Source organism: Oncorhynchus nerka, linkage group LG9b, assembly GCF_034236695.1.
Source record: "Oncorhynchus nerka isolate Pitt River linkage group LG9b, Oner_Uvic_2.0, whole genome shotgun sequence".
Lineage (NCBI taxonomy): Eukaryota > Metazoa > Chordata > Actinopteri > Salmoniformes > Salmonidae > Oncorhynchus > Oncorhynchus nerka.
In genome coordinates, this window is record NC_088424.1 from 1,138,095 (window position 1) to 1,165,810 (window position 27,716).

The 27,716-nt window shown below is 43.5% G+C and overlaps 2 long non-coding RNA genes across 2 annotated transcripts; one reads left to right on the forward strand and one right to left on the reverse strand.

Moving 5' to 3' along the window:
• Window positions 1-3,597: 3,597 nt before the first annotated feature.
• On the reverse strand, window positions 3,598-5,167 carry LOC135565768 (uncharacterized). Its single transcript, XR_010461844.1, has 2 exons — window positions 4,184-5,167; window positions 3,598-4,003 (listed from the first exon to the last, which is right to left on the reverse strand). It is a non-coding gene; the product is annotated as an uncharacterized LOC135565768 (long non-coding RNA).
• A 16,072-nt stretch (window positions 5,168-21,239) lies between these two features.
• LOC135565662 (uncharacterized) lies at window positions 21,240-26,995 on the forward strand. Its single transcript, XR_010461747.1, has 2 exons — window positions 21,240-21,520; window positions 25,819-26,995. It is a non-coding gene; the product is annotated as an uncharacterized LOC135565662 (long non-coding RNA).
• Window positions 26,996-27,716: the final 721 nt, after the last annotated feature.

Sequence of the window (27,716 nt, forward strand, 5' to 3'; positions counted from 1 at the left end):
TCTTTAGGGGGCCGCACAGCCCTCCATGTGCTCGCCAGAGGTAGCATGACTGCCATTAGGTACCGAGATGAGATCCTCAGACCCCTTGTGAGACCATATGCTGGTGCGGTTGGCCCTGGGTTCCTCCTTAATGCAAGACAATGCTAGACCTCATGTGGCTGGAGTGTGTCAGCAGTTCCTGCAAGAGGAAGGCATTGATGCTATGGACTGGACCGCCCGTTCCCCAGACCTGAATCCAATTGAGCACATCTGGGACATCATGTCTCGCTCCATCCACCAACACCACAGACTGTCCAGGAGTTGGCGGATGCTTTAGTCCAGGTCTGGGAGGAGATCCCTCAGGAGACCATCCACCACCTCATCAGGAGCATGCCCAGGCGTTGTAGGGAGGTCATACAGGCACGTGGAGGCCACACACACTACTGAGCCTCATTTTGACTTGTTTTAAGGACATTACATCAAAGTTGGATCAGCCTGTAGTGTGGTTTTCCACTTTAATTTTGAGTGTGACTCCAAATCCAGACCTCCATGGGTTGATAAATTTGATTTCCATTGATAATTTTTGTGTGATTTTGTTGTCAGCACATTCAACTATGTAAAGAAAAAAGTTTTTAATAATAATATTTCATTAATTCAGATCTAGGATGTGTTAGAAGAACATCTTTGTTGTCCCCGTCACCCATCAGAGCATCTTATTTTTTGGAGGGGGTGTTGGCTTTCATGTGTGGTGTGTGTATGGTATACATGTGAATGTTTGTAAGTTAAACTGACCAAGATGCTCCCACCATGCTGTGTAAAGGGTTTCAAACGTACATGGTGTCATAACACATGTCAATCAAACTCCCCTGGCTTTACATATTATTGATAACACAGTAATAAAGGCCTTTATTACTTCAACTGTGCCTTGACCTGCATAGAGAATGGCCTAAATTACCTAAATGGTGAGATGATTTACGTATGTAAGAAATTCACAGTCAAGGCCGGTTTCAGCTCCAACAATGAACCTCATTTATCAACGTCCTCTACATAGAAATATGTATATTTCTTCTTTGGTCTTACTGATTTTGATATAATTTACTTTTCATTGAATTAAATTCCTTTATTAAAACCAGAAGTCTGGGGGTTATTCAGGGTGACTTGAGCTGAATATATTCAGGAGCTGAACCACATAATGTCTTCTGCGGTTCCTTTACGGATATTTTTCAGGGAAAACACTGTCTCCATGGCTGCGTTTACACAGGGAGCCCCATTCTGATATGTTGCACAATTATTGGCAACATATCAGCTGATCTGACTGGTCAAAAGACCAATTAGTGAACAAAATATCAGAATTTGGCTGCTTGTGTAAACGCAGCCCATAGTTACCAGGAAATATATGCATCTGTGGATGATCTGACTCACGAAGAAAACGACTGTGGGCCAACATTTCCCAGTCAACGCCAGGAGTCGTATGTATTATCGTCTTAAAGCTAGGGGGCAGAATTTTCACTTTTGGGTAAATAGCGCGCCCAATTTCAACTTCCTGATACTCATGCCAAGAATATAAGATATGCATATTATTCATCGATTTGGATAGAAAACACTCTGAAGTTTCTAAAACTGTTTGAATCATGTCTGTGAGTATAACAGAACTTTTGTAGCAGGCAAAAAAAGAAATCCCACTCTCTGTTCCCTGTATTGTCTTTGCCATTGGATATTTAATAGGAACCTATTTTCAGTTCCTACCGCTTCCACTGAATGTCGCCAGTCTTTGGAATTTGGTTGAGGTTATTCCTTTGTGCTATGAAGAAGTAGGCCAACTCGGAACTGGGGACACTTTTGTGAGTTGTGCAAGATGTGAAGTGCTGGTTTCTTCTCTTTCCTGTATTGAATACAGATTGCCCCGTCTACAATTGGATCGATTATTAACGTTTAAAAATACCTAACGTTGTATTACAAAAGTAGTTAGAAATATTTTGGCAAAGTTTATAGGCAACTTTTGAAATATTTTGTAGTGACGATGTTTTTGTAAGCTGTTTTTTTTCTGGATCAAACGCGCTTTATAAATGGACATTGTCAATATATATGGATGGAATTAATCGAACAAAAGAGCCAATTGTGATGTATATGGGACATATTGGAGTGCCAACAAAAGAAGCTCGTCAAAGGTAATGCATATTTTATATTTTATTTCAGCATTTTGTGTAGCGCCTGCTATGCTAGCTCCTTTGTTTCCTGCTGGTGCAGATGGGTGCAGGCTATCAGATAATAGCTTCTTATGCTTTCGCCGAAAAGCATTTTAAAAATATGACATGTTGGCTGGATTCACAACGAGTGTAGCTTTAATTGAGTATCTTACATGTGTGATTTAATGAACGTTTGAATTTTATAGCATTTTATTTGAATCTGGCGCTCTGCATTTCCCCCAGCAATTGGCCAGTTGAGACGCTAGCGTCTCCCCTATCCATAAGAGGTTGTATTAAGCATTTCAGAATAGGAGTACTGATCTAGGATCAGATCTTCCCTGCCCATGTAACCTTTTTCATTATGATAAAAGGCTAAACTGATTCTAAATCAACACTCCTAAGACGCCTGATACATACAACCCTGGTCTCACTCCAAAACTGTATTTTGTATTTTCTAAATATTTTTACTGCTAATTATTGCTACATTCTGAAAATCACCATGCTTTACATTAACTAAAAGTTTGTACAATTTGTAATTACTTGCAAATCCAGGCTATGTTGTGTGTCTATGTTTAAACTGTATGTTGTTTTTGTGGATGTGCTCTATGCTACCTTCTCAATTGACAACTGTGGGATATTTAAAGTATTTTGAATTTAATGAAATTGAAATGTTTTTCTCACAAATTGACATCTCTATACCACACTGCCCCCACAGCCTTCTTCCCTCACTCTCTCAGATCAAATCTTTCCACCATGACAGCTTTTCCAGGATTCCCACAGGGAACACTCTCAGATGTGAAATGAGGCTTGAGTTCTTCTCCAACACCTGCTTCAGCGAACAGCAAGGGGTCGTGGGTTGGGGTCAAAGCGTGGGTTGCCACATGCATCGTCATAATGCAATCACACCGCCGCCGTGGGCGTCAAACAAAACACTGCACGTGTAAGAGTGTGTGAGTGTGAGAGAACTCAGTAGCCTGCTAACACGCAGTGTGTGGGAAAGAGAATGGGTGGAGGTAAAGGTGAGTTAAGGGTAACAGCATTGGGGCGAATAAATAATTATATTATTGTTATCAAATGAAAGCATTGTCTCTGTTTTAACCTACAGTAAAAATATATACAGTATATACTGTACTGTATATTCACAGATGTTGGCGTTGACTGATTGAGAATGAGAACGGAGAAGGCTCTGGACGTGTGTGTACAGACCTACATCACTAGGACAGAGAGGATGATGGGAGATGGTTGTGTCAAAGATGAGTGTGTCAGATGGGAAGCAAAGCTCCTTAGAAGGAGTGCCTCTAAACCACGAAAAGTCTTGAAACCCTTAGCCCAGGGGTCCCCAAACTTTTTCCTGTGAGGGCCACATAACTTTTCCCTTCTCTGATGGGGGGCCGGTGTCAGTTTGTAACAGAAAAAGTGTGACGATCGTAGGGGAGCTTAAAAAATTTATTGTTTTCCAGAAAGCCACACATAACCAAATAACCCTTTCCAGGTTCTTTACAGAAAAAAAGTCAGGAAACAAATAATAACACTATTAATGAAATAAATAATAACTAAATAACCCTCTCTGAGTTCTTCACAGAAAAAAACAGGAAATAAATAATAACTAAATAACTCTCTCTGGGTTCTTCATAGAAAAAAAAGCCATGGAACATTAACTTTCTGTCGTGCCATGCACAATCTTAACAGATAAAAGTTCAGCTCAGTTGTCAGAGCAGAATCTCTCTGACACATATGAGCAGTCTCTTAAAGTTCTTGTGTTCCTTCCTTATAATCCTTTTGTAGGTTCCAGTAGGCTTGTAGACACCGCTGTTTGCAGCTCTCTCTCATCAACTTCCCTGTGAAAACCACAAAAGAAGCAGGTTGAGAAACTGAACTAAGTGATACAGCACCTACACAGCACAATACATTTCACTACCAGTATGGTTGTAAAGATGGATTTTATCCCAGTAGATTTTATTATGATTATATTTGTTTATGCTCAGAATGACTCATTCAAGTCAGAAAAGTGAGCTTACCTATGTATGTTCATCAGTGTGAACTGTGGGCCTGCATCTGGCTGGTGAGAAGTTGAATATCAGGTTCCATTCTAGTTACAGCCAGTCTCAAGCACTGATGCAAATGTTCATCTGTCAATCTTGATCTCATCGGGGTTTTCAGCAGTTTCATGCAAGAAAAGGTTTTCTCGCAGATATACGTGCTGCCAAAAACTGTGGACATTTTCATTGCGTGTTTTTTGATGTTTGGATATGTGTCGTTTGGGAGGGCGGCATAGAAGTCAATGAGACTGTTGGGCTTGAATGCGTCTTTCAGAACATCACAGTTCTGTAACTCAGCCAACTCAAACTGATATGAAGGCTGGGCTTCATCAATGTCGGCAACAAAGGGGTTCTGAAAAAGACGGATTTCTTTTGCATGAACATGTAGTTCACTGAATCACACACCGAACTCCGCCTTCAGCATTTCCAGTGCTTCCACGCACTTTTCAGCTGGGAACGGACCGCTGGGTTCTCTGTCGACAGGTTTTGGGTAGCAGGAAGATGGACGAAGTTGCGCTTTTTACTTGTTCCAAAAGCAGCGCTAATTTCACCTCAAATGCTTTTATGTGTGAATACATGTCGCAAATGAGTTTCCCCTCGCCTTGTAGCTGCAAGTTAAGGCTGTTAAGTATTTCTGTCACGTCTGTTAAAAATGCGAGGTGCCATTTCCATTCTGGGTCGATCAGCTCTGGGACCGTTTTGTCTTTTAAATGAAGAAATGCGTTAATTTCGGGTAGCAGCTCGTAAAACGCCTCAAAACTCTGCCCCGGCTCAGCCATCGGACCTCTGTGTAGTACAGCACATCTCCGTGCGTAGACTCCAGTTCAGACAGGAATTCTTGGAACTGCCTGTGTTTAAGTCCCTTTGCTCTGATGAAGTTTATGCACGACACCACAACCTTCATTACAGAATCCCACTTCAACACTTTGCAGCACAGTGCTGGCTGGTGAATTAGGCAGTGGACTCGTAGCGGGCGGTGAGACCCCTTTTTCCAACTCCCGGTTCATGCGTCCTATTAGACCGCGAGTTTCGCCCACCATGCTAGGAGCCCCGTCAGTCGTGATGCTAGCTAGCTTTGACCAGTCCAGGTCCAACTTCTCCATGGTTTGGCACACTTTGTCAAAAATATCCTCTCCCGTTGTAGTCCCTTTGAGACTTTGGAGGGCTGCCAGCTCCTCGCATATCTCAAAGTTTGCGCTAACTCCACGAATAAAAATGAGCAGTTGCGCTGTGTCTTGCACGTCCGTGCTCTCATCCAGTGCTAATGAAAAAAGTCAAATTCTTTCGTCTTCTGCTGCAGCTGGGCATATACATTACTCCCGATTTCTTCAACGCGTCTGGTGATTGTACTCGCCGACAGACTTACGGCATTAAATGCATCTTTCTTCTCGGGACACACCTCCTCCGCGACAGCATCCATACATTTCTTAACAAACTCTCCGTCAGTGAAAGGCTTACCGCTTCTTGCTATCAGTTTAGCAACCCGAAAGCTGGCCCGAACGGATGCCTGGTTCAGCTGAGCTTGGCGTACAAATGTATTCTGCTGAGATAGTAGTCCACTTTTTAGCTTTGAGAGTTTGTCTGCTCGTATTTGGCCTTGCAAGCTATCGTACTTGTCTTTGTGACGGGATTCATAGTGTCGGCGAAGATTGTATTCTTTGAATACCGCCACCGTCTCTTGACAGATGAGACAAACAGCCTTTTCTTTGCATTGATCAAAAAACAATTTTTTTGTCCACTGCAGGTTAAATACCCTGCATTCTGAATCAATTTTTCTCTTACCTAACCTTTTCGCCATTATTCCGTTCTCTCTTTGACAGGGCCGGGCCTAGGATTTTTTTTCTGGAGGCCAAATAGGAAAAAAATTCGATAGCGTCTCTGGTATTGTTCAGAGGGCCGGGCCAAATGTGCTGACGGGCCGTATCCGACCCGCGGGCCGTAGTTTGGTGACCACTGCCTTAGCCCAATAAAGCCACATTTCATTGACCAATAAAGCCAGCCAAGTAGTATTTTGTATCAAATGTTGAATACTACAGTGCCTTCAGAAAGTATTCATACCCCTTGACTTTTTCCACATTTGGTTCTGTTACAGCCTGAGTCAATCAATACATGTTAGAATGACCTTTCTCAGCAATTACAGCTGTCGGTCTTTCCGAGTATGTCTCTAAGAGCTTTGCACACCTGGATTGTACAATATTTTGACATTACTCTTCAAAAAATTATTCAAGCTCTGTCAAGGGAAAGAGAATACCTAGTTAATCTTACAACTGAATGCATTCAACTGAAATGGGTCTTCCGCATTTAACTTTGAATCAGAGGGGTGCGGAGGGCTGCCTTAATCGACATCCACATCTTCACACAACAGTGCCTTGCTCAGGGGCAGAACGGCAGATTTATACCTTGTCAGAATGTCAAATATTTTATATTTGACATTTTTCGAAGTAGCTGCCCTTTGCCTCGATGAAAACATTTGCAGACTCTTGGCATTCTCTCAATCAGCTTCATGAGGTAGTCACCTGGAATGCATTTCAATTAACAGGTGTGCCTTGTTAAAAGTTAATTTGTCGAATTTCTTTCCTTCTTAATTTTTTATTTATTTCACCTTTAATGCATTTGAGCCAATCAGTTGTGTTGTGACAAGGTAGGGGTGGTATACAGAAGATAGCCCTAAGTCCATATTATGGCAAGAACAGCACCAACAGATGGCGCCGACAGAGAGGGCTGCCTCGCTTCTAGGCCTTAGGAAACTTTGCATGATATTGTTTTTTAGGTATTATTTCTTACATTGTTAGCCCAGAAAATCTTAAGTGTTATTACATACAGCCGGGAAGAACTATTGGATATCAGAGCGATGTAAACTTACCAGCACTACGACCAGGAATATTTCCAAAGCGGATCCTTTGTCTGATTCCAGAGGTTTACCCAAAACACCACTGCCGGAGAAGAGGTAGACTGAGTGGTCTTCTGGTCAGACTTCGGAGGCGCGGACACCACCCACTGCTTCCAAGTATATCACCCGCTAATGTCCAGTTTCTAGATAACAAGATAGACAACATTTAGGCAAGGGTTGCTTTCCAGAGAGACATCAGGGATTGTACTCTATTGTACTCTATTTCACAGAAACATCTCTCTCTCTCTCTCTTTCTCTCTCTCTCTCTCTCTCTCTCTCTCTCTCTACTGTCGGCGTCAGTACAGTCACCTGGATTATTTGTGCGTCGCGCTGACAGGAATAAACATCTCTCTGGAAGAAGAAGAGCGGGGGTGTATGTTTCATGATTAACAACTCATGGTGTAATTGTAACAACATACAGGAACTCAAGTCCTTTTCTTCACCTGACCTAGAATTCCTCACAATCAAATGCTGACCGTATTATCTCCAAAGGGAATTCTCCTTGGTTATTGTCACACCGGCGTATATCCCCCCTCAAGCCGATACCACAACGGCCCTCAAGGAACTTCACTGGACTTTATGCAAACTGGAAACCATATATCCTGAAGCTGCATTTATTGTAGCTGGGGATTTTAACAAAGACAATTTGAGAACAAGGCTACCTAAATGATATCAGCATATTGACAGTAGTATTCAAGCTGGTGAAACACTGGTTCACTGCTATTCTAACTTCCAACCCTCAGTTCCGAAGCTTGGCTATTCCGTTTGTTTTGTTGCCTTTAAACGTGTGTTTTGTAGCCTAAGAGAGTTTACCCAGGATCGGATCCACTCTTTGGGTCCCTGGACTACACCTCTCCGTTCTTCGTGGCCTTTCTCCGCTGGAGATCTATTGGCGGATTGGATTGTCTGACTGACCGACTGACTACCACCTTTTTGTATACGGTATTTCATTTGTTTGGATGTGATGTATACTGTGATTTATGTAGTTAGTTGTAGTTGAGGACTTAATTAAGAGTTGATACGCTTTAAAGTTCTGTGGTAAAATAATTGTTATATTGATTGTATGTTTAATACTGGGTTTACGCTACACGGAATGAACGGACAAACATTGCGTGACAAAAGTCACTTGAGTTCACTGAACTCCTTTACCGGGCTGGACTCTTTTTAGGCCCGAGGTACAGGACATTTCTGGAGGAACCAGAACTCATTGTGTTATATTATATGTGTGCGTAATCCTTGTTGTTGTTAATACAACCCACGCAAAATAATAGTTGTTTTGGAAGTTCTTTCCAATGTTTTAAGGGTTTATGAAAAGTTTATTTCCATCCTGACTTTTACATGAGTCCTTTGTATTGGTGTAGACTTGACGGACCAGATGGGACTCATTCCCACCCAAACTAAAAGGAGAAACCAATGTTTTCTCTGGTAGGCACAACCTACCTGGCACCCCTATAAATAATAACCTCAAGTCAAAACCGTTACATAAAAAATGGCACCCCAGATGGGACAGCTCAACATCGAGAACTAACCAAAGCAAATATTTTGTGTGGAATTAAAACAATGGATTCACCCCAAGATAAGGTGCTCATCCATGTAATACCTGTCAATGGGAATACACCGGGCCATTCTGACCATCAAGCTGACAACACAAATCATAATGTGAATGGAGATAATGGAGTTGATTTGGGCCAGAGCCCTGGGAATCTGAATGCTCGGTCTGAGCCACAGGCCACAGGAGGTCTAACCAGTTACTCACGTATTGACATGGATCTGTGTGGAAGTACTGAGCTAGTCCTCCCTCAAGACACCCAACCTTTCTGGTTTATCTCCAGAGGTTGTAGTCTTACAACTTCAAGGTGACATCCTTGATATTCGTCGGACTCAACAACATCTCCAAACTCTTATCCACCATAAATTCAAATGTCTGAGGGAAGAGCAACAACAGAGTGCCATGGAATTCAGAAACTCACTGAGCACTCTAACCCACACGCTGACAGAGCTCAGTGAGAGTGGAAGACGGGAAATGACTGGTGCCATGGACAGGCAGTTTGACTACCAACGAAACCAACTCACTGCCACTCTCCAATGGCGCCTGCAACATCACCACACTGAGGTCCTCAAGGACGTTAATTCTGTTTTTTCTCCCATGGTTAACACTGTAGACCACTTGCAGACAGAGCTCTCTAATTGTGTTAAAATGTTGGATGACGTGTCTGTGGACATGGCCTCCATTAGGCACAACTCCTTACACAGAGTTTCCCTGGTGTCCACTTCAGTTCAGACCACTGAGGGCCAAGCTGGCACCTCTGAACAGCCAAGACCAGGCCATGCTGCAGCCACCCCTTGCAGGATGCAATCCACCATGCATCCTGGTGTTCATTTTCATTGTCCGATAACGCCCTCCCCCTCTACTTCCTCCAGCCCTCCTAGCTCGTTTGTTCATGGTGATTTGAGTAGACGTCATGTGGGGGCGATGCCCATTAAATTGCAATTTCCCACCTTTGGGAAAAAAAGATGACAGTCCTGATCCGCTAATGTATCTAGAAAGATGTTGTGACTTTCTTGCCCTCAATCCCCTGGCTGACGAAGAACTCCTTGCCACATTGAGGAATGTGTTGCATGGGACAGCTCGAGACTGGTGGGATGTGGCACGTCTCACCACTACCTCCTGGGCTGACTTTGAGGCCAAGTTTTCCTCTGCATTTCTATCTGAGGACTACACAGATGAATTGGCAGACAGAGTCAGAAATCGAGTACAAGGAGGGAAAGAGAGTATCCGTGACTTTGCATACGGTTACCACTCCCTGTGCAGAAGGTGGAAACCTGGCATTCAGGAGGAAGATGTCATTAAATTGATCTTGAAGAACATCAACCCACTACTAGCCAGTCAACTCCGAGAACGAGTCACCACTGTCGATGGACTGGTTCGCTTGGGACAGCAGTTTGAGAAGGACAGAGAATGCCAACAGCAATATGACCAGAGAAAGAAACAGACACCCAAGACAGACTATCAACAACAGCCAGAGTCTCCAGCCAAGACCCCTCTCATGTTTTGTTGGAGATGTAGCCAAAAGGGACATTCTTCAGCTACATGTCCAAGACCGTATCAAGTAAACCCTTCCAGAAGCCACAAATCACAACAGGCCAACACACCTAACTCTCTTCGCAGCAATGACCATCCTTCTCTGGGTGCTTTAACCAGAGCTGAAACCCCAAGAGTCACTGCCTACGCCCCCTCATCGACATCCCCTTCCTTTCAGTTCATACCGCACCAACTGGTGTTACCCCTGTCCATAGGCCCATGGACAGGAAGAGCCATCTTGGATACCGGGTCATCCTACACACTGCTCAATGAGAAACTGTGGAAGGAGGTTAACGGTCCACAATACAACTTGAAGCCGTGGACAGAAGGTCCACTCTATCTGGCTGATGGTGAGGCTAGACAACCACTTGGATGGAGTGAGGTAGAGTTCCGCCTGTGTAACCGCTCCTATATGATTCCTTCTGTTATCCTATAAACCAGGAACCTTGCTTTTCCTGTCATGTTGGGAATTGATTTCATGTACTTCAGTGGTGTCCAGATTGATATCGCACACAATTGCTACTGGTTTCCATACAATCCGAGCGAGAAGCATTTCTTCCAATCAGAAGCTATGAAGTTACATGATTGGGGTTCAAATGTGGCAGTCTTCTCTGACATTGCTCCGGTACCACTAACCCTCGATAATCCTTCTGACGATCTCCTTTTACAGGCTGTGAGAAGAGCTCAGCTGGAACAGCCAGAGGAGTTAAGGCTGTTGGAACAGCTGCAGAATAATGCTGATGTATGTACTTCAAAGCTGGGACGCACCAGGCTCCTGAAGCACAAAATATTCCTTACACAGGAAATGCCGATCAAGCAAAAGCCATATCGTTTGTCCCCAGCGAAGCTAATCAACCAAAAGGGACTCATTAATGAGACACCTGAAACCCCACCTCTTTAAGGAATACCTAGGATAGGATAAAGTAATCCCTCTCACCCCCCTTAAAAGATTTAGATGCACTACTGTTCCACTGGATGTCATAAGGTGAATGCACCAATTTGTAAGTCGCTCTGGATAAGAGCGTCTGCTAAATGACTTAAATGTAAATGTAATGTTAACACAAGATATAATAGAACGTTCCTCCTCTCCCTGGGCTGCTCCTGTTGTCCTCATCCCAAAAAAGACTGGTGGTCTTAGATTTTGTGTGGACTATAGGAAGACCAACAATGTTTCCCAGACTGATGCCTATCCTCTTCCCACCATCCATGAGATCCTGGAGTCATTGTCTGGCGCTGTTGTGTTCACTACCCTTGACCTCAATAGTGGTTATTGGCAGGTTGAGATGGACCAGGAAAGCAAGGACAAGACTGCTTTTGTCTGTGCTAAGGGCTTGTTTTCCTTTAAGGTGATGCCCTTTGGATTAAAGAATGCCCCTGCCACTTTCCAAAGACTCATGGAGATTGCGTTAGGTGAGCTCAAAGGGAAGATCTGTTTCGTCTACCTGGACGATATAATTATTACATTTACATTTACATTTAAGTCATTTAGCAGACGCTCTTATCCAGAGCGACTTACAAATTGGTGCATTCACCTTATGACCTCCAGTGGAACAGTAGTGCATCTAAATCTTTTCAGGGGGAGGGGGGGTGAGAGGGATTACTTTATCCTATCCTAGGTATTCCTTAAAGAGGTGGGGTTTCAGGTGTCTCCGGAAGGTGGTGATTGACTCCGCTGTCCTGGCGTCGTGAGGGAGTTTGTTCCACCATTGGGGGGCCAGAGCAGCGAACAGTTTTGACTGGGCTGAGCGGGAACTGTACTTCCTCAGTGGTAGGGAGGCGAGCAGGCCAGAGGTGGATGAACGCAGTGCCCTTGTTTGGGTGTAGGGCCTGATCAGAGCCTGGAGGTACTGAGGTGCCGTTCCCCTCACAGCTCCGTAGGCAAGCACCATGGTCTTGTAGCGGATGCGAGCTTCAACTGGAAGCCAGTGGAGGGAGCGGAGGAGCGGGGTGACGTGAGAGAACTTGGGAAGGTTGAACACCAGACGGGCTGCGGCGTTCTGGATGAGTTGTAGGGGTTTAATGGCACAGGCAGGGAGCCCAGCCAACAGCGAGTTGCAGTAATCCAGACGGGAGATGACAAGTGCCTGGATTAGGACCTGCGCCGCTTCCTGTGTGAGGCAGGGTCGTACTCTGCGGATGTTGTAGAGCATGAACCTACAGGAACGGGCCACCGCCTTGATGTTAGTTGAGAACGACAGGGTGTTGTCCAGGATCACGCCAAGGTTCTTAGCGCTCTGGGAGGAGGACACAATGGAGTTGTCAACCGTGATGGCGAGATCATGGAACGGGCAGTCCTTCCCGGGAGGAAGAGCAGCTCCGTCTTGCCGAGGTTCAGCTTGAGGTGGTGATCCGTCATCCACACGGATATGTCTGCCAGACATGCAGAGATGCGATTCGCCACCTGGTCATCAGAAGGGGGAAAGGAGAAGATTAATTGTGTGTCGTCTGCATAGCAATGATAGGAGAGACCATGTGAGGTTATGACAGAGCCAAGTGACTTGGTGTATAGCGAGAATAGGAGAGGGCCTAGAACAGAGCCCTGGGGGACACCAGTGGTGAGAGCACGTGGTGTGGAGACGGATTCTCGCCACGCCACCTGGTAGGAGCGACCTGTCAGGTAGGACGCAATCCAAGCGTGGGCCGCGCCGGAGATGCCCAACTCGGAGAGGGTGGAGAGGAGGATCTGATGGTTCACAGTATCGAAGGCAGCCGATAGGTCTAGAAGGATGAGAGCAGAGGAGAGAGAGTTAGCTTTAGCAGTGCGGAGCGCCTCCGTGATACAGAGAAGAGCAGTCTCAGTTGAATGACTAGTCTTGAAACCTGACTGATTTGGATCAAGAAGGTCATTCTGAGAGAGATAGCGGGAGAGCTGGCCAAGGACGGCACGTTCAAGAGTTTTGGAGAGAAAAGAAAGAAGGGATACTGGTCTGTAGTTGTTGACATCGGAGGGATCGAGTGTAGGTTTTTTCAGAAGGGGTGCAACTCTCGCTCTACTCTCAGAACACAGAAAGACACTTTCAAGATCTTCAAGCAGTGTTGGACAAGCTAAGAGAAGCTGGTCTGACCTTAAATATGAAGAAGAGCAACTTCTGCCAAACCTCCCTGAAGTTCCTTGGCCATATTGTGTCTTTCGACGGCATTCATGTGGATCCTGAAAAGACAAAGGCTGTACAAGACTTCCCTGTGCCAACCACACTCAAGGCCCTTCAACGGTTCCTTGGTATGGCTGGATGGTACCATCGGTTTGTGTCGAACTTCTCCCAGGTGGCAGAACCCCTCAACGCGTTGAAGCGAAAAGGAGCGAAATTCCAATGGACGGCAGAGTGCCAGACTTCCTTTGAAACCCTGAAACGACATCTCGTCACACCTCCCATTTTAGGTCATCCCAACTTTGATTGCCCTTTTGTTGTTTACACTGAAGCAAGTGATGTTGGACTTGGTGCTGTCCTAGTCCAACAGACTGGACTTGGCACTGAAGAAGTGCTAGCGTTCGCCAGTCGGACATTGAATGGAGCAGAACGGAACTACTCCACAACCGAGCAAGAGTGCCTTGCAGTTGTCTGGGCTTTGGAAAAGTGGAGGTACTACTTGGAGGGAAGACACTTCACTGTGTTCACTGACCATTCCTCCCTTGTGTGGGTGTTCAAGACCAACAAACCAAGCACCAGACTCATAAGATGGGCTCTACGGTTGCAAGAGTTCGCATTTGCAGTAGAATACAGGAAAGGAAAATACAACACTGTTCCAGATGCCTTGTCCAGAGCTCCTGCTTGTGATAACGGTGTCCCTCATCTTACATGTGCTACTGTCCTGTCAAGCAGTCGAGACTCGCCCAAAACGGACTTTCCCATCTCTGATGAGGCCATATGGAAAGCCCAACAGGATGATCCAGAAGTACAGGCTTTGTACCAGACTATCCTGGAAGATGGAGAAAAGATGGTCAATCCTACCACAAAGCTGACCATCATTGAAGATAAAGTCTACCGAGTCGTACAACTACCTCACAGAACACTACCAAATGTACATACCGGAAACTCTACGCCTACAACTGCTTCAACATTTCCATGAAGACCCATTAGCCGGTCATTTGGGCAGGTTCAAAACCTACAAGCGTTTGCAAGCGTTACTCTACTGGCCACATCTGAGCATGGATGTGAAGTCACACATCCGAAATTGTCAGGTTTGTCAAATGTACAAACCAGAAGGTAGAAAGCCTGCTGGCAAGTTGCAGCAAACGGTGGTTACCCGACCTTGGGAAATGTTAGGAGTGGATTTGATGGGTCCATTTCCTAGAAGCTCCAATCAGAATGTGTACATGCTTGTTTTTGTTGATTATTATTCAAAGTGGGTGGAGCTCTTTTCCCTGCGTCAGGCCACAGCAAGGACCGTCTCTAACATCCTTACGAAAGAGATCCTGACTCGCTGGGGAGTGCCTGATTACATCATGTCTGATCGAGGTTCCCAATTTGTCTCTGATCTCTTTGAGGAGACCTGCCAAAGATGGAACCTGAGACAGAAGTTGACCACGGCCTATCACCCACAGACCAATCTCACTGAGAGAGTAAATCGAACCTTGAAGACAATGATTGCTTCCTATGTAGGGACCCAGCACAAACACTGGGACAAGCACCTTCACAAGTTTCGATTTGCCCTGAATTCTGCTGTGCAAGAGTCCACTGGAGTCACACCTGCAGAGCTGAACCTAAGTCGTCCTCTCCGAGGACCCTTGGATATGGTGCTACAGCCCCAGCAGCTTACTCCAGACGCTGATTGCTATGACCAGGTAGTCCATCTCCATGACTTGAGAGCTCTTGTCTCAAAGAACATGATCCAGCTCGACTCAAGCAGAAGAGAAATTATGATAAGAACAGACGAGACATGCAGTTCCAGCTTCGTGATCGGGTGTGGCTTCGCTCTCATCCTTACTCGAAAGCTGAACAATTCTTCTCGGCCAAGCTCGCTCCTAAATGGCAAGGACCATATAGGATTGTGGAGCAGATGGGCCCTTTGAACTACCGAGTGGTGAAAGAGGACACAGGTGAAGATATGCGCGTTGTTCATGTCTCACGCCTTAAGGCCTGTTACCCCTCGGCTGAGGAATTGGAGGCGATTGAGCGCCGCAAGGTCCTGGATATCTTTGAAGAGGAAAGTGAGGAGACTTTTCTCGGATTCCCAGACCCAGAAGTCTCGCACCTTAACGCTTCCTATATAGGAATTGTAATTTCTGAAATTTCAAGTGCACCACGCATAGTTTATGATAAAAATTAAAATGTCATCAAAATTGACATCCAATATACCAAATTAAAGCTACACTCGTTGTGAATCTATTCACCAAGTCAGATTTGTAAAATGCTTTTCGGGGAAAGCATGAGACGCTATTATCTGTACCATGCAACCTCACAGAAATGCAGCATTACAAAAAACGACAGATTTTTCGTTAGCGCTCGCAAACGAAAAGGCTGAAATAAAATATAAAACATTCCTTACCTTTGACGAGCTTCATTCTTGGCACTCCTAGATGTCCTATAAACATCATTTAGGGTCTTTTTTCGATTAAATCGGTCCATATATAGCCTAGATATCGAGCTAGGAATACCTTGGGAATGGAGGAAAAAATTAGCATTTTTTAACGTAACGTCATTTTTTAAAATGCCAAAAGTCGACGATAAACTTTCACAAAACACTTCGAAATACGTTTGTAATGCTACTTTAGGTATTATTACACGTTAATAAGTGATAAAATACCTCATTAGACCGTGTGGAATCGTTAGCTGGTCCGTTGAGAAATACATGGCTGAAAATGGTCGTTCGAAAATCTGGGCGGTGGCAGTAGGAAAGTAGTTCTCTTGTTTGGGTTAGACCAAGAATCAATTGCGAAACTAATGACGTAACTGTAGACAGCATGGGGAAGCTGTAGCCAATGAGAACGCGGCTCTATTTAATTCTGTTCTCTGTAAACAATTGCCTGCAGGCGCGGACGAATATATTTTTACACTTTCAGTGAACAGATTTTCATGACCTATTCGACCGAAACGCACGTTCTGTAAATGGCACAGGCGTGATTTAAACACTTTTGGAAAGGTCTGACTGTTTCCTTTGCACACAAACTAACCAAATGAACGTACCATATTCCTGGCATGAATAGCAGGGCGCTGAAATGTTGCGCAATTTTTTTTTTTTTGACTGCGAAAATTCGCTTGCTCCTTAACAAGTTTTAAGGCCTGTGACCCCTCAGCTGAGGAGCGTGAGCTCCAAAAAGTAATTAATATTTTTGTAGAGGAAAGTGATGAGGAGACCTTTCTCGGTTTCCCCGACCAAGATGTGCCTTCCAGGGCAATGGTCGGCATTTTCCAGGGGAGGGGGTGTGTGACGGCCCTGAATTTTTCTGAACCGTCTCAGTGCAGCTCCTTCCAATAGGGCACTTTCCCTTTAATTCCCAATTAAATAGCCAGCATCAGCTGCGCGAAAGTGGGGTTGTGATGGAGACATGCATGAGGATGTGTTCAACCCTCAGTTCCGAAGCTTTGCTATTCCGTTTGTTTTGTTGCCGTTAAACGTGTGTTTTGTAGCCTAAGATAGTTTACCCAGGATCGGATCCACTCTTTGGGTCTACACTCTTTGGGTTTACGCTACACGGAATGAACGGACAAACATTGCGTGACAAAAGTCACTTGAGTTCACTGAACTCCTTTACCGGGCTGGACTCTTTTTAGGCCCGAGGTACAGGACATTTCTGGAGGAACCAGAACTCATTGTGTTATATTATATGTGTGCGTAATCCTTGTTGTTGTTAATACAACCCACGCAAAAGTATAGTTGTTTTGGAAGTTCTTTCCAATGTTTTAAGGGTTTATGAAAAGTTTATTTCCATCCTGACTTTTACATGAGTCCTTTGTATTGGTGTAGACTTGACGGACCAGATGGGACTCATTCCCACCCAAACTAAAAGGAGAAACCAATGTTTTCTCTGGTAGGCACAACCTACCTGGCACCCCTATAAATAATAACCTCAAGTCAAAACCGTTACACTGGACACATTTAGCTAATTATGCAGTCTGTTGTCAATACCTTAAACCATTTCACATGGTAAAACACAATTTGCAGATCTCACTTTGACTTTTCAGCAAAACTCTAAACACATTCTCATTCTCAAAACACATTCTGCACTCTAATGCCCATGTCATCCATACTGGTAAACACAAGTGGCAACAATCAAATACAAATAGAGAACACATGTCATTGATTGAACACAACCACTCAAAATTGATTTAACCTGTTACAAATGATGCGACACAACCAATATAAGCCAGTTCAGAGAGCAAACAGGTTGTTGAAGGTGGAAAAGATAAAGTCTGAGAATGGATAGAAGAAACAATGTGAGAGGACGAGTGTGTATGCGAGGTGGGCAACTGATAGAGGAAAATATGGTTGAAATGACTAATTATGTATACATTCCAATCAGAAACTGACTAGTCCAAATGCTATAATGTACTGTACATGTGAGTTTTCTCTCTTGCTCCCTTTCCCAATTGTATATAATGTAGTCAGGAGTTAGTAACAATGAAGGTCTGTTCCTTAGTTCATTCAGTTGTACAAATCTCCAGGTGGTGGGAACGGGCCATCTCCAGATTGTCGGGAATGTTGATTTATGCTGACTGGCCTTGACTTCGTGCTGATAACGCGAAGGCTCGAGAGCTAGAGGGGCGCTCTATTTGTGAAATGGAACGTTTGGAAAACGCTGACGTCATTTTCAGTTTATAACCTGTGGAAATGTGTGTAAGCATTCAGTACTCTCTTGTAATAAACGCTGTTACTTTTGGCTTTTAAGACTGGTCTCAATCTACTTCATGCATAATTAATGAATTTACAATTCATTAATGAATTAGAAATGAGTGCTAATTGGTTTTGGCAATTAAACATAAAGGAATTTAGAATTCCTCTATCAATTTGGTCCTTCGAATGCCGGATCTAAATATCTCTCACTGTGCCTTGGGGTAGTACGCTGGAAAACGTGCACGGACGAGTTTTTTGACTCGTTTTACTAAAGACCTGACCTCTGAATTGAGGTTAAAATTGAAACAGGCCTGCGTATTATCACAGAGGACGGAGGGAGTGACTAGATTCAAACGAACAGTGCTTCCCAGCCAGCAGCCAGGTAAAGTAGCCTTTATTCTTGATTTTGGGGGAATTGAGTTTTTTAATTGATGTTGTGAGAATTCATCAATAGTGAGAACTTTGCTATCCCCACAAGGATGTATGATCATCATACAATGGGTTTTGTAGAACCGATATACACGGAAGCAGGTTCGAAAATAACCTGTGGTAATGTGCACTACCGTAAATAAACTAAAACTTAGTCATGAGTGGCACACCAGCCCGAGATTAAGAAGGGATATTAAATAGGTACTGGGAGATAGGACGGTGATCTTGTACAAATACTGGGCGTAGAGAGATGGCAAGAATGCGCAAGATAACTGGATGGGTCATTTAAATAGTGGCAGTATTGATCACCGTCCCGATTCAACTAATACTACGGAAAATATCCAAATGAGGAGGAGAGGGAAACTTAAATCTAAAGAAATGAGATAAAAGCCATATTTGTAGACATGATGTTTCCAGGCGAGAGGGAAAATCTAACAATTAGTGGCGTGAGATAACGATTATTAGAGTTCTTTACTGACACAACCGGAAAATAAGATTTTAACTAGGGCCTTACAAACCCTGGGCTTATAGTTGTTAGGTTAGACCTAAAAGTCTGATTCAAAAGTCAAAACTATTGGTAAGATTTCCATAAAAGAGCTAAACTTAATCGTGAGAAACGCACCCGCCCGAGATTAAGACGGGATATTAAATAAGGTACCGGGAAATAGGACGGTAATCTTGTAAAAAAATTGATCATCGTTCCTATTGAACTAATACTACTGAAATATCCAAATAAAAACACACATAGCCAGATAGAAAAACTAAGCAATTGAGTAACGGTAAATTGTTAATTCGTAGAAAGCCACACATATGGAATTTAAAAATTATATAGAAAGGCATAGATAAGTGATTAGATACCATAGCTACAAGAGAACATTTACATTACATTTAAGTCATTTAGCAGACGCTCTTATCCAGAGCGACTTACAAATTGGTGCATTCACCTTATGACATCCAATGGAACAGTAGTGCATCTAAATCTTTTAAGGGGGTGAGAGGGATTACTTTATCCTATCCTAGGTATTCCTTAAAGAGGTGGGGTTTCAGGTGTCTCCGGAAGGTGGTGATTGACTCCGCTGTCCTGGCGTCGTGAGGGAGTTTGTTCCACCATTGGGGGGCCAGAGCAGCGAACAGTTTTGACTGGGCTGAGCGGGAACTGTACTTCCTCAGTGGTAGGGAGGCGAGCAGGCCAGAGGTGGATGAACGCAGTGCCCTTGTTTGGGTGTAGGGCCTGATCAGAGCCTGGAGGTACTGAGGTGCCGTTCCCCTCACAGCTCTGTAGGCAAGCACCATGGTCTTGTAGCGGATGCGAGCTTCAACTGGAAGCCAGTGGAGAGAGCGGAGGAGCGGGGTGACGTGAGAGAACTTGGGAAGGTTGAACACCAGACGGGCTGCGGCGTTCTGGATGAGTTGTAGGGGTTTAATGGCACAGGCAGGGAGCCCAGCCAACAGCGAGTTGCAGTAATCCAGACGGGAGATGACAAGTGCCTGGATTAGGACCTGCGCCGCTTCCTGTGTGAGGCAGGGTCGTACTCTGCGGATGTTGTAGAGCATGAACCTACAGGAACGGGCCACCGCCTTGATGTTAGTTGAGAACGACAGGGTGTTGTCCAGGATCACGCCAAGGTTCTTAGCGCTCTGGGAGGAGGACACAGTGGAGTTGTCAACCGTGATGGCGAGATCATGGAACGGGCAGTCCTTCCCGGGAGGAAGAGCAGCTCCGTCTTGCCGAGGTTCAGCTTGAGGTGGTGATCCGTCATCCACACTGATATGTCTGCCAGACATGCAGAGATGCGATTCGCCATCTGGTCATCAGAAGGGGGAAAGGAGAAGATTAATTGTGTGTCGTCTGCATAGCAATGATAGGAGAGACCATGTGAGGTTATGACAGAGCCAAGTGACTTGGTGTATAGCGAGAATAGGAGAGGGCCTAGAACAGAGCCCTGGGGGACACCAGTGGTGAGAGCACGTGGTGTGGAGACGGATTCTCGCCACGCCACCTGGTAGGAGCGACCTGTCAGGTAGGACGCAATCCAAGCGTGGGCCGCGCCGGGAGATGCCCAACTCGGAGAGGGTGGAGAGGAGGATCTGATGGTTCACAGTATCGAAGGCAGCCGATAGGTCTAGAAGGATGAGAGCAGAGGAGAGAGAGTTAGCTTTAGCAGTGCGGAGCGCCTCCGTGATACAGAGAAGAGCAGTCTCAGTTGAATGACTAGTCTTGAAACCTGACTGATATGGATCAAGAAGGTCATTCTGAGCGAGATAGCGGGAGAGCTGGCCAAGGACGGCACGTTCAAGAGTTTTGGAGAGAAAAGAAAGAAGGGATACTGGTCTGTAGTTGTTGACATCGGAGGGATCGAGTGTAGGTTTTTTCAGAAGGGGTGCAACTCTCGCTCTCTTGAAGACGGAAGGGACGTAGCCAGCGGTCAGGGATGAGTTGATGAGCGAGGTGAGGTAAGGGAGAAGGTCTCCGGAAATGGTCTGGAGAAGAGAGGAGGGGATAGGGTCAAGCGGGCAGGTTGTTGGGCGGCCGGCCGTCACAAGACGCGAGATTTCATCTGGAGAGAGAGGGGAGAAAGAGGTCAGAGCACAGGGTAGGGCAGTGTGAGCAGAACCAGCGGTGTCGTTTGACTTCGCAAACGAGGATCGAGAACGAGAACGGCAAGGATTTAGAATGGGTGGGAAGGCTTCAAAGAAAGCCCCGGAACTAACGGGAGACGAGCGATACATGGAACAGAGAGACAGGAGAAACATCGATTTCGGTCTAAGATGGAGAAAAAAATACGATTTTGATGGCCGTCTAAATGTAGAAAAGCTGGAATCGCTTATAAAACAAATACATAAGGAATGTGGTAATAATGTGAAAAAGCAGAATAAACAGGGGTTATACACAGCCGGAGTTTGGCTTTCGGAAGCAAAAAAGAGAATGGGACGCGCCGAAAAAGAGATTAAATTTAACAAGGTTCGAGAGACACTACCCACCGTTCCCGCAGATAGAGAAGTTAACCAATTGGGTGGGCGTGAGGGTAACAAACTATATCTTCCTCGATTATACCAACAATGCAGAGATAATCCAGTCGACGAATTTGTGATTATAAGAATACGGCTGCTGGAGCAACCCAAGTCGAGAAAAATGAACAAGGTGAGTCAAAAGAAAAATACAAGATGTTTTAATTGTAACAAAAATTGGACATTTCGCCCGGGAGTGTAACACCCCACGAAAAAATCGTCAACATGTTGTAATTTAACTATGGGGAAGTCAGAGGCGACAATCGAGTAAAGAAAGGGAACTGAGGGAAAACTTTGGGCGTTTAAATTTGGGCTATTTTCTGTTGTCTAGATGTCGGAGTAACAAATACAGATAACTATGAAAATGGGTATATTTGCGGAGAGTCTCAGTCAATTCCATTGTACTAGTAGGGGAGTGGTGAGCGCAAACAGTCTCACCAACGGTAATCCACGGTTCGGTTCCCGGCCGAGGCGTTTTAACTAAAATTGATTTTTAGATCGTAATTGACCTATTTGCATGTTTTGCCTGAAAAATACGGTCGCCAGTGTTTGCAAAAGATATAACTGAACGGATATTATGTGTTCTAGATAGAATTGATAAAAGAAGTCATTAAAAATAATGGCGAGACAATTTCGATGTAAAACGCTATTTCGCCCAAAATGATCTGGTGGAATAATGTATTGAGATGGGAGTCGTAATTAAATAGATGTATCATAGAAGAGAGAGAGTTACCTAAAGTTAAATGGAGGGGATAACGGAGAGATACGATGCAGTTCCAGCCTGCCTGGACGTTGTGGCTATTTGTGAGTCAATTGACATGAGAAGTTTAACACAAAAACATGGCGTTTAAATGTTAGGATATAGTAAGTTGAGAAGTTTGGTTGGGTTTACTCTGATGATTAGAATTTAAAACTGAACTCAATCTGAATAGGGAATATATATTTTACAAAGGCGGGCAGATTTGTGTCTATAGCCAAGCAACGGAATTGCTAGACACTCAATGGGGCTATATAGTGCAACGCTTTGGACTATAAATTAGGTAAGAATAGTTTAATCGTAAGAAGTTGTGATTGTTTTTCTGATTATTGATTTTTGGTTAAGGTAACGCCAGTGAATTTGAACAAAAAGTAACGTATTCTAAAAACGATCTGTTTTCCGTTCTCATTGTGGGTAACAAATGAAAAGTCTTATCTTAAAGGGACAGTGCACGGTAATCACAGTGGTTTGAGTGTATGACAGTGGAAAAAATATTGTGGGACGACAATTCGAAGATAGAAAAATAAGTTACATGATACCTCAAGGGATTTAAAACAAACAATGTGAGGGGATTATCATAATTATTAGGTTTTGTTTTTGTAGTAAAACGTTTGGGTTAAGGGGATTTCCACGTTCCCAGAGACAAGGCATTTTTAAGGCGTGCACTCACTAATGCTAGTCTGAGTTTGTAATTAGACAAGTGAATAACGTATTGGGAATAGAGTTGTAATTAAAATACTAAGTCAAAGACGAGACAGGTAGAGCTAAATAGAGCTAAATGGATTCTAAATGATAACAAAGAGACAATTATGATTTATGCCCATCAAAAAGCTTTTATAAAATTGGCGAATTTAGAGATGTTGGTTGGGGTGGTAAATTATAATTCAGGATTTGAACAGATGTGATAAATTAGGTTTGGTTAATCGAACAAGAATTATTTACAATTCATTTGAAGTCGCTACGAATTGGCAGGTTGAGCGCTTGATGATGACGTCACTAGCGAGACACTTTTGTCACCAGGGACTGGGGATAACGGAGCAAAATGTATGGCTGTTAGTGTGTGTATCGGGGTTTCGAGTAACTCTTAAGAATTTGATATAAAAATGTTTTGGTTATTTGTTTACTGGTTATGGTCAATTTTAGGGGTTGATTAAACTTGAACAGTGTGTTCTGGCGGTTTTAGATAGAACTCTTTGTTCCGGAACGGATGAGAGTTACCCAAGATAAGTAAATTAAAGGAGCCATGAGAGAATGCGAATGCATATTTATTAAATATCGGGGATTAAATTACGGATTCCTTACACTGTGAAATGTACGACATTTGCGGCAGAGAGAAAAAGTAATGCATTGGATAATAATGTTATCGGGTTAATTGTATCTAAAGGTAGCATGGTCATTTAAGTAAACATATCCGTAGACGATGTTTAAAACTTATGATTAATGATTTGAGTCAAAGGGGAATTATCATTAGGTTTTAGCTATAGTTCACTTATTGAGTTTCTGATTCGAGGTAGCATTAGTGAATGATAGTTAGGGGTGTGGTGTCTCACTTTTAGAGGCCTCCTGGGATTATAATTTTGGGGAGAGTGGGGGAGAGAGCAGCTTTAAACGACCAAATTGAAAAAGGTCTGCAAATTATATATATATAAAACAACTGTTAGAACGATTTGTTTTAGTGCAAGGAGATTTTAAAGAGGCACGCTCACATATGGAACCTTATGAGATGTTTTTTTTTATGGGTTTGAATTATACAGGTGACTATTTCTATTGTAAGGATAAAGGGATCTTTATGTCTAATATGGTATGGCCTTTTGACCTTATCATGACTGGCTTCTGAGGTCTGATCAGCCTCAGGGGAGAGTCATTTGTATAATGAATGGAGTCATATTGAGTTACTAGTTTTAAGGTAAATTCATTAGAAATGAAGCAGTTTTGGTTGAGGGTTTAGAATTACTGTTTGAACCGCAAATGAGAAAGTGGTTCAGGATTCTGTCTTATAACATTAGCTGTGAAGTTTTTTTGAATGGGCTATTAGGGAGTTGGTATTGTAACAGAGAGAAAGTCATATTCATCATTGAGAATAAATAGGGGAAGATAACATATTTTGAGCCAACAGGTCAGGGAAGAAATTTAGGTATTTTTGTTTGATTTTAACACCCGTGTACAGGAGTGTCAAAAGACGGGGGACATTACCTGTGTAATGGGGGAGGGTGTCCGTATGGGGATTACATGATAACCAACTTGGGACAGTTCTGGGACTGGAGAAGAGGATATCCTTATAGCATAGGGAATCCCACAAAGGTGGATAGGTTTTCCATGATATGGGGGAAACCTGGGAGCACTGTTGAACTTTGTAAAGGTGATGAAATCCTACTAACCATCAAAACTATTAAGCTCTCTGATGCAGGCACTTACACCCCCGGACTACAAAGGACCGGGACAGACACGGTGGGTGTGTTTTCTATTAAGGTACTGCCAAAGCCAGAGGTCCCAGACGAACCAGAGGGCCAGACACACTCCTCTACCACCCCTGGACCGAACCTGCCACCACTGTGTTAAAAATCCCATTCAGGTAATTAATGTTAGACTATTCAGCTATTGATCAATTAGGCACGGAGACTGGTTTTGATGGTAGGGACAAATTGTGGCTGTCTTATACAGAATAGACTTGCTTAGGATATGCTTCTTGCTAGTCAGGGGGGAGTCTGCAAGATGTTCGGTGAACAATCAAGCATGATGCCTTTGCTTGATGCTCCAGTTGGAGAGGCTGAGGTGAAGCATGCTTTCAGGGGAGGATAAGACTGACTGAGGATGACCCATGTATGTTTGTTCTCCCTGTCGTGAAGGGTGGCATGGTGCCCACCTGGTGCCGGATAAGAATAGCTGAGAGGACCAGATGGGTTATAAGAATGCTTTGTTCTGCTTTACTCTGTTTTCCAGGACCAAAGTTTTATTCCACACTTTGCAAACACATATTAAATACATGTTATTGTCAGATAGAATACTGAGGGTCCCCAAGGAGAGGGCTTGTTAGTGTAGGAAGGATTTTTAATATGGTTAGCATTTATTAGATTATAAGTTTTTAAATAGTATTATATATAACAGGAATGTAGGACATCTATGATGATTTAGGATTATTGTTAGGATTAAGATAGATTGATTAAGGACTTTAGAGAAAAGCCGCTCATAGACATGTTCTTTCTAAAAGAAAATCCATGAGTTTAGAAAGACAAACAGTGAGGCATGTAGTTCAAATTTGGGAATGTGAAAAACAGCCACGGGCAGGCAGAAGAGCCCTCCCCCGCACTGCAGAGACCTTGAAGGTTGGAGAGCAGAGAAGTTTTAGAAGGGGGGCCAGGACGAGCAAAGATAACATAGTGTGTAGATAAGTTACTGAGTGGAGACAAAAGTGAGAATTGGACATGTGGAAAATGAAAGGGACACTCCTAAATTGATTTCAGACATAAGGATAATTCATTAAATCTTATCTAAGTCATTGTATAAGAATAAGGCAAGGTTGTTACCTGGGCAGAGCCAGGTAACAAAAGGGGGATGGGTAAATAGTGTTCTAGAATAGGATGTGACCTGCGGGATAATTAACAATTTTTTTTTTTTTTAGCTAATTGGTTTGACGAATAAGAAACTGTTTTATTAACCAAACCTGTATGTACAAGAGTTTATGCACTACAGGTGAACTACAGGTGAAGACACTCAATCCAGTCCCGTGGGCCACCCGGATTCATATCGCACTGCGGGGGGGTAAGATACATATTGCACTATCGAACAAATAAACAGTGTTCGAGAGGAGAACTGGAATTAACAGAATTCTGGGGGCCATCTCTCGAATGAAGTAACCCTCCCTGTCCTGTCACCCCTGTTTTTGTTCATAGAAGTGAAGATGTGTCTGGCTCTTGCTAAGTGATGTGTTCTCGGGGAAAGGGTGGGGTTTCACATGGAAGCTGTTCGTCTGAGCTGTCTTATCGTGGGTGACATATTCCTGATACAGCACGTCCTACTAGATATGCGGAGAGTGGTAATTTGACCCATGGTTTAGACGGTGAGGATTTTGTTCCAAAATAGAAGAGATATCAGTGCAGGTTCCCATATTGATCGTGGACACAGGTCATAGCTCACACTGAAAGGGATGGCTACGTAAACCCATACACTCAATTTGGGACCAGGTGGAGTATAGTAAGGGTTGGCGTTTTGGACTGTGTTCCCGAACAGAGGAAGTATTGTATAAAGGTGCGAATTAATAAAGGTTGTAAAAAGAAAAAAAATCCTGAAAGAAGAGTTATGATTCTGATGTAGGTTTAAAAACAGTTGGGAGTTAAGGTTAGATTTGATTAATGATGGGTGAAGAGTCGGGTAAACATTTATAATAATATTTTTGTTTTGTAGATTTGAATGTATAATATTTGATCAAAGGGAGGATTGATAGAGGAAAATATGGTTGAAATGACTAATTATGTATACATTCCAATCAGAAACTGACTAGTCCAAATGCTATAATGTACTGTACATGTGAGTTTTCTCTCTTGCTCCCTTTCCCAATTGTATATAATGTAGTCAGGAGTTAGTAACAATGAAGGTCTGTTCCTTAGTTCATTCAGTTGTACAAATCTCCAGGTGGTGGGACGGGCCATCTCCAGATTGTCGGGAATGTTGATTTATGCTGACTGGCCTTGACTTCGTGCTGATAACGCGAAGGCTCGAGAGCTAGAGGGGCCCTCTGTTTGTGAAATGGAACGTTTGGAAAACGCTGACGTCATTTTCAGTTTATAACCTGTGGAAATGTGTGTAAGCATTCAGTACTCTCTTGTAATAAACGCTGTTACTTTTGGCTTTTAAGACTGGTCTCAATCTACTTCATGCATAATTAATGAACTTACAATTCATTAATGAATTAGAAATGAGTGCTAATTGGTTTTGGCAATTAAACATAAAGGAATTTAGAATTCCTCTATCAGCAACGAGGAGGAGGAGGGCAAGAAAGAGGAAGAGGAGGACAAAGGGGAAGACAAAGAGTGGAAATATCTGATGAAATTCGAGCAACAGTTATAGACCATGTTCTTGTCCATGGACTGACAATGAGGGAAGCAGGACTTAGATTGCAACCCAATTTGAGCCGATTTTCTGTGTCCACCATAGTAAGGACATTCAGAGAAGAGAACAGGTACAGTATACTACTGTATTTTTGTAATTGCAAATTTACTGTACTACACTATATGCAGCTGTTTCAATAGACATTTGTAAAGTTAATCACTGTTAGTTTTGTAACTACACAACTACTTTTTGTAGAATTGCAAGGCTGCCACATGTAGGTGGAAGGACAGCTATATTCACTTGGGAGCAAGAGGCCGTTATAGTTGGCTTGGCCCTTCAAGATAATGCAATACCACTCAGAGAAATCCAGGAACTAGTCATACAAGACAACACAAACTTCCTTGGAATCGACAGTGTCAGCATTTCCACAATTGACCGTGTCCTTCATCGTAACAGGATGCGAATGAAACAAGTATACAGAGTACCTTTTGAGCGCAACTCACCAAGGGTGAAAGAACTGTGAGCT